Source organism: Hibiscus syriacus, unplaced genomic scaffold (genome assembly GCF_006381635.1).
Source record: "Hibiscus syriacus cultivar Baekdansim isolate YM2019G1 unplaced genomic scaffold, ASM638163v2 tig00110678_pilon, whole genome shotgun sequence".
In the NCBI taxonomy this organism is placed as follows: domain Eukaryota; kingdom Viridiplantae; phylum Streptophyta; class Magnoliopsida; order Malvales; family Malvaceae; genus Hibiscus; species Hibiscus syriacus.
The window spans coordinates 3,198,156-3,206,420 of record NW_024062822.1 but is presented as its reverse complement, the minus strand read 5'-3'; the positions used below and the strand labels follow the sequence as shown (position 1 = coordinate 3,206,420).

Sequence of the window (8,265 nt, the reverse complement as noted above, 5' to 3'; positions counted from 1 at the left end):
TTGTGTGTTTGTTTTTATAATAATTTGATTAATAAAATTTATAACTACAAATAAAAAATAAATAAAATTATTTGTTGACTAACCATTTAGTGAAAGTGCAAAGGTTTGGTTGTGGGTGTAAAAGGGCTATTTCCCCCCATGCATTCTACGTTCCTGTGTTGAGACTTTCTAAAGTGTAATGAATGGCTTTTTTAATGGGAAAAAAAATCACCTATAAGGCTATAAATACTTGATACTCAAAAGTCTGTAAGTATAAAAATTAATAACAATTACATTTCAAATAATTAAATTAATTAAAATTAAGACTAATTTGATTGAATGTGTAAATATACAATTTTTTAACTGCCACGTTAGTTCTTTCATTAAATGTTAATGGCATGTGGCTTTATTGGTAACATTTAAATAGTTAAATAATCTTATCGGCAAAATTGAAAGATCAATGACTAAAGTAAAAGGGAAAATAATTAAGTAGTCATCGGTATAGTTTACCTTTTTTAACATTACATTTAAATTCAGAGTTAATCGGGTCCATCGGATTCGAAGGTGATCTAGACTAAAAAAAATACATTTTCAATGTAAATAAAATTAATTAATTTTATTTAAAAATATTCAAAATTACAATAACGATTTACAAATATAAAAGTAAACTTAACGTACAATTAAGACAATTTTCTATAATCATTGACATAAAAAATTAGTTACTTAAGATCATACAGTCTTACACGGGCCAATAAAAAGGTTTAAAAAGTCTTACAAAAATCTCGAACAAAAGATAGACAAGAATAGATCTAACTATATTGACAAACGAACAACAACATGAGATCAAACTAGTGAAAGACCAATGATAATCGCAAATTAGAGTCGAGTGTCATGAGAAAACTTTCTCTAAATGCAAATTGTGTATCCAATTTCAAATATGAGTGTTCAAAGCAAAGAATATCAACATGATTATCAATCGAAGTGACATCAAATCCAACCTAAAGAAAATTAAGCTCAAAGAATAATCAAGCGATCATTTAAAATATAAAAAAATGATAAAATATAAGAAAAACATTTATAAAAACAAAGAAAAAAAAGACATAAGAACATAATTATTAGGAAATAAAGAAAACAAAAATATAAGGTCATGCTATAAAAAAAACAAAAAAAAAACAGAAAATACCAACAATTGAGGATCATTATCAATGCAAATGTAACAAAATCATTAAAATAAAGTTATATCCCTAAACATGCAATTTAGCATGTTCGTATTTAATAAAATGATAAACAAATACAAGCGAATGAACATAAAAAACATAAAATTAATTGGATTTATATTTGAAAATAATTTTTTCTTTCCAAATAACTTTAGGATTTATATTTTTTCAATTGATTTGAGTCGTTTTGTTTGAGTTTAAAACCAATCGGGTTTTAAAATATCAATGTTTAAGGTTAAAATTTATTAAATCTTAATATTTCAAACATGTATGGAGATTAAACTGAATATGAACGAACGAAAGAATATAAATGAACAAACATAAACGAACGGATTACCGAACGTTCACGAACGTAAATGAGCGAACAAGCTCTTTGTTCGTTCATTTGATTAAACGAACGTAAAATTTTATTCATGTTTATTTGTTTAATAAGTAAACGAACATCCCTTCTAACAGTTCACGAACGGTTGGTAGTGGCCTCGACCCAAACAAATTTCTTTAATCTTATAAGACATCACGAAATATAATTGAACCCACTCACACAAAATTGTATCCAACTCAAAAAATATAAATTCATTGATATTTTAATTAAATTACAAATATTTTAATGAAGAAACAATGCTGTATTGTTGGGCCACATAGCCAGGTCCATGAAAATATTACAGTACCTGGGGGCATGTTTGTCAAATAAAGAAAAGTAAACGCGGAAAGAAATATCCAAATTTCGTAAAATATTTATATTTCCAAATTATTAAAAAAAAAGGGGGAAAAGAGTGTAAAATAATACTCCGTAGGAAAGAACAAAAGGCGTTGAAAATTACTAGCAGCAGCTCGAAGAAACAGGGGAGAAAGAAGACATCTCTCTCTCTCTCTCTCTCTCTCTCTCTCTCTCTCTCTCTCTTCTGTATAAGTATCAGTTTCAACTTCCAAACGATTCTTCCGTCTCCCCTCAGTTTCTCTATCGATCGGCAATGAGCAATCAAGCGGAGGAGTTGCCTCTTATGGCTGCCCCTTCGATCGCCGAGCCCAGCGAGATCGACCTCGAGGCCGGCCCTGCAGATCAAATTCAGTGTCGAATTTGCCTGGAAACCAATGGTATTTTCAACCTTCTAATTCTAATTTCCTTAAAATTTATGCTATTGTTTTAATAAAAAAAAATTGTTTCATCGATTTGCTCTGAAATGTGCCCGAATTTGCTTATTTTTACACCCCCACTGGAAAAGAATTTCGTTTAATTGGATCAATTGTAAGATTTTATCGTCCAGTGTTGCAAGTTCAATTCTTTTGTTGCTGTATTTGGAGAGGAAAATAACATCAATTGCCATTTTGAAGAAGAAATTCCAAGGAATAGTGTTTGATAGATCTGACAATTTTTTTTCTACCTAGCGTGATTTTGAAGGAAATAGTGCTAATAATTCAATGTGCAATGGTTTCCCACAGGTAGAGATTTTATTGCTCCTTGCAAGTGCAAAGGAACATCGAAGTATGTACACCGTGATTGTTTAGATCATTGGCGAGCTGTGAAGGTATTGATATAAGTATATAACTACTCATTTTATTGAATGAGAATTCAAGTGCATTATACTTCACTTTTACTATGGTTTTCTTGGTGAGCGTAGATACGATTTTTTGTAGCTGTTACTTTATCAGATACGCTAAATTGCACTGTTGGAGTTTGGTTTAGGCCCCAACCCCCCCCCCCCAATTTTTTTTGGTACTGTTACTTTATTCTGCCGTGTCTGCTAACAAAGTAAATATTAGATAACTTTACAGCATAGACGATATCTATTAGATACACTTAGTCCTTTGTTATATGATAGAGACCACAAAAAGAAATTCTCTTTTGACCATGTAAATTCCAGTTAAATGCATGTTTTCTTAACTTGGCTTAGGCTTTCTTTCTTTTCTTTTTTCCTCACTTGAACCAGTACTAAGTAATATATGTTTTTAATGGAAATTAAGTCAGCTTCAGGGTATTGAACCATGTAATTTGATTTTATATTTTACTTTATTATTTTCAAACGCTTTCCTAGATTGTAAAGTATTCCCAACTGGAATTTGGCTAAGTGCAGTACATCTTTAATTGGAGTAGAATAAATCACTCCAAACCGAATAATAATCTCGAACAGTCCAGTGTAATATGCTAAATGTAAGAGAATTTAAGTAATGTAGCTATGTTATATTTTCTTGCATCATTAGTGTTGTTCTAAATGTCCTAATAGTTGAATGTACTTGCTTTGAACGTGATGCACTTACCAATGCTAAGATCATAGAAAAAGTTTAGAAACAGATGGTTCAGACAGTTATAAAAGATTTATAACAATCAGTAAAACAATCATTGATAAAATTATTTTTTTAGTTATTGATGTATTTATTAACTTATGCCACTTATCTTCTTGAAGACTATCTACATAAAATAATGACCAGTCCATAGGAAAAAGTTGGTTTTAGCTGGTTGTGTCTGCGCATGCACACATGCTCAGAATGGTACCAGTCAGCAGAAGGGAATTGGAAATGGGTGTTAGCATGTTATCCCTGTGTATCCATTTGCTTTTCTCCTGTTTCCTAGGCCCTAGATACAATATCTCATCATGTCAGTTTTTCTTTTTGCAGGAAGGTTTTGCATTTGCTCATTGCACAACTTGTAAAGCTCCTTATCATTTGAGAGTTCATGTTGCTGCTGATAGGAAATGGAGAACCTTGAAATTCCGATTTTTTGTAACTAGAGACATTATATCGATATTTCTGGCTGTTCAACTAGTATGTAGTCAGTTCTTGATTGCTAGTTATGCATTTTTAATTTACTTCTATTATAGATATATTTGTTAGGTGTAATTCTGGCTTCTTTTGTTAATTTTGTTCAGGTCATTGCTTCACTGGCATATTTGGTCTTTCTGGTTGATGGTTACCAGCAGTCGTGGCTCCGTCTTACATGGGGGTTTTGACAGTGTGCTTAGTTTTTTACTACATATGTGGTAAAATCTCAGGAACCTGAAGTAATATCTTGATCATGGGTCTCACGGATAATACAGTTTTTTTTGTTTCTTTATTAATTTATCTTTTGATTATTGGTTGATATAAGGAGTGAATGCCTTTGATGTATTTCAAATTGATCACTGTTCTTTTTTTAAAAATAGTTAACTAATGTAATAGAGCAAAGCAAGAGTAATATTTCACTAACTTTTATTTTCTTACAGGTCATTATTGCTTCCCTGAGAAAACTTAAGAATACGGAACATTGTTGCCTTCCTCAGAAAATTTTAGAATGCTTTTCATAAAGAATTAACTTTCATGTCGCTTGAATTTGTGGAATATACTTTATATGGTTCCCATTGTGTAAATATTAAATGTAGCATTGTAAGAGCTTGTCTCTGCATAGGAGGTTGTTGCATGCTAGATTTTATCTCATCTTGATAGAATGATGATAACTAGAGCTAAATCCTTGATTCTGAGGTAAAGCATTCCAAATATTTGCTGAGAAGTTGTTTATTTGAAAGTAGTGAAGTTTCCTTCAATATATAACTTGGTAATAACTTTGTTAATATGTACTTTCTTTTTTGTTTTTGTTAAATTTAAATTTGCAAGTCAAATTTTAGTGTTTGCTTTAAGTTGATTGATTTACATTCTAAAACTGCAATATAAAACTATTTGCTCTGGACCATGCATTGAAATCCATTTTCATTATCACGAAACTTAATCAATTAATAATTTTAATATTGTTAATACATGAAATTAATGAAGCAAATAATCATTGGGTTTGTAAATTTAAAGTTGAGATATACTTACGGCTACATGGTTTGACTAAAATAGTATGATGTTAAATAAAATTTTGATTAATGAAATATGATGGTGTCTTAACCAAAGTAAGTTATTAATATTTTTCATGATTAGATTATTCAACCGAAATTTTTACTTGTGTGAAGAAATTTTTGTTTATCTGGGTTTTATACTTCAATATTTTTACTTGTGTGAGATACTCATTATCCCAGCTTGTATGCGGTTGCTGATGGTTAAACAAAATGATTGTTGAATACAGGCGCATTGCTATTTTTTGCTTTGCTGGGGCTATCAGGGTGCTTTATTACATGCTATGATCGAAGAGTGCGTAATGATTTGGCTCAGCCTTGTCGAGAATTATGCCTCTGTTGCTGTCAGCCAGGGTATATCTCTACTTGTAAACTTCGATAGATATTGAATTGTACTGCCAGTTCGGCATATTAGTATTCATAATTACTTTCTGTAAAAGTTTGTTGGTTACATTTTAATGAGACCTCCAATTCTTATCAAAGAAAAAAAAGGAGAATGAGTTTGTTACGTAACAGGTCTACTCTAATGGTTTATCATTGTCTACCTCATCTTCTCTCTCTTTCGCCCTACCCCTGTCATTTTTCTTTTCTTTTGATAGGCTACCGTCATTTTTATTTGCTCATAGTTGGTGTAGCAGAGTAACTTCATGTTTATCCCTGTCATTATGCGTCCATATATAATACATGCTTGTCTGAGAACCCACTTCCACACATGCACAAATATGTCAAATCAAATGATATATTTCAAATGATTTCTATTTCTCCCTTCCTCTCTTTTCTCTTTACTGATATGAGATGTCTCTTTATTTTTCCATGGATTCAAGAAAAAGAGGAATGTTAGCAAATAAATTTTCTATTTATTTGTTCTCGTAAGGGTTACCGTGCTGATGTAATGATGGCTAAAACTGATGATGTTTGTGGATATTTATCAATTTTCATCCTATTACATCAGCAGTAACCTTTCTGTCCAACTTCTATTATGCATCTTTTGGTTTACTTTCCTTTAGGCTTGTTATTTATTTACCATCTTCCATCTGCATTGTTTATAAGAGTTCTTGTGTATTGCACATCAAGGTGGAAAAGCATATTGATTTCGTTTCTTGTATTGATTTATCTAATTTTAAAGCTGACCTCTTCTTTTTCCCTCCACTTTCTACTGCTCCTGTCATTGGTTAACACCTGTATAATGGGAAATGCCATTGTTATCACTGCTGATACTGGACTGGGTTACTAGGGAAATGGGAATATAACTTGAAATGGTCTGAAGAAATTTTTTAAGTGATGTTGCATAGTAAGATCTGGTTTATTTTGGAGCAGGTTGCATTTGCCTCATTTATTTGATATACTTAGCTATTGAAATTGCTCTAATGAAGGGGATGAAGCACATAGAATTTTATTGGGGAGTTGGAATATAGGCTGTAGCTTCTAAATGGTATTTGATGGATTCTGGGATCTGATTTATTTTAAAGCAGCTTGCATTTACCTCTTATTTGTTTGATGTTCTAAGCTATTGAAGTGGTGCTAATGACGTGGATGAAGTACACATACATATGCATACTGATATACATACTTATGTATATCATTCACTAATTAATATATGTGAGAATTGGACCATACTGTTTATATTATTAATTTGTTCGTTTTCTATCTTGCAGAATGTGTGCAGATTGCCATTTACCTGGCACTCTTTGTATGTGGACTGACTGTACTACATGCTTTGAAGGCTGTGCTAGTGCTGCTACTGAGTGTGGTTGCCTAGGAGGTGCTGGTGAAGCAGGGCTTCCATTATTGTTCATAATGGCATTGATTGTGCTTGGACTGTTTACTATCATTGGCATATTTTACAGTGTTTTGGTGGCTACAATGGTTGGACAAAGGATTTGGCAACGGCACTATCACATACTTGCCAAAAGATTGCTGACAAAAGTGAGTTTTGAACTGTAAATCTTCAGGTTTGATTCATGTGTTGTTGAATCATTAAGCATTCTTTGAGGCAGTATGCCTACTAAGGCAAACTGAATTAGTTGAGGATGTTAATTTAGGTGCCAGTTGTAGATTAATAAGCCATTCTTACTAGAAGATGTGAAACTGAAGGACTGAACATAACACCTTCTTCGTGTCTGTTTTGTAGTTAGAAGTATTTCCCTTGACATAACAGCTTCTATAATGGGGTGGGAAAAGCTTTGATTGATCTTATTTCAGGGTTGACGAAATTTTGGTGTTTAATAAGCATATGCATATTAATTGTTTCAAATAAAATGGCTAAAAGAAAAGTGGCAAAAGAAGATATATTACATTTCTCTGCACCAGGCAAGGATTGTCGTATAGTTTAGGTTCTTTTCTAAATTTAACTTGTTTCAGAGTTCATGTGTGGTATTCCAGCAAAGCTTTGAGGTTGGAAGGTGTTGGTTGCTTATGCATTGTTAATTTCACAGAACTTAGATGAAGTATTTCCAGAGTGTTTTCCCTTCAGTTCTCGGCCTTTTGAGGGGTTCATTACTTCATTTACAAACTAGCTCTTGTAATCATTTGAATATACTGCAGCACTCTTTGTTTCTTTATTTTTTTATTTTTTGAGGTTGCGCTTCTTAATTGCTGTATTGGTTTAACATATTTCACTTTATGTGTATCTATTAGGAGTATGTTGTTGAGGATGTTGATGGTGAAATGACTGGATCTGACTGGTCTCCTCCTCCTCTCCCAGCTGAGCACGTCCAGCAGCTGAAAACTCTTGGCCTTCTCTAAGTTTAGAACTGCATATTGTCAATTGACGGAAACTTCATAAAAATATGGACTGGCTCCGTATTTTGGTATGTCAGTCTTCACAACAGGCTAATGAATCCTCTTTATACCTAAAAAAACGAGTTTGATGCCGTTATCAAGCCAGAAGTTCTGCAAAGGTTGTCAATATCGTTATCATTTAGTTAGAATTATGTGAATAATTATGTGTGAGATTCTTAATCTTCGTTTGTCAGACTCCATGCTCCTTTTGAAGTTTACCATTAGTTTTACTTCCTTGAGGAAACTAGAACACGGAATGTAACCGACATGTTTCAAACACGAATTTCATGTTAATGATTTCCTGCCAAATATTAGTATCCTTGTAGAGATATTTTTCTTTCCCTGAGAGTGGTTTTTCTTGTATAACCTATTTCACTCAAATTAAGTTCCTGTAATATGTACCCATAAATATATTACTGAAACTTGAATTTGCTGCTTTATATATTTACTGATGCCATGTCTTTCTTTTCATTTTGTTGTTG

General features: G+C 32.2%; 1 pseudogene; it reads left to right on the top strand.

Moving 5' to 3' along the window:
• Nucleotides 1-2,064: 2,064 nt before the first annotated feature.
• LOC120138074 lies at nt 2,065-7,910 on the top strand (annotated as a pseudogene).
• Nucleotides 7,911-8,265: the final 355 nt, after the last annotated feature.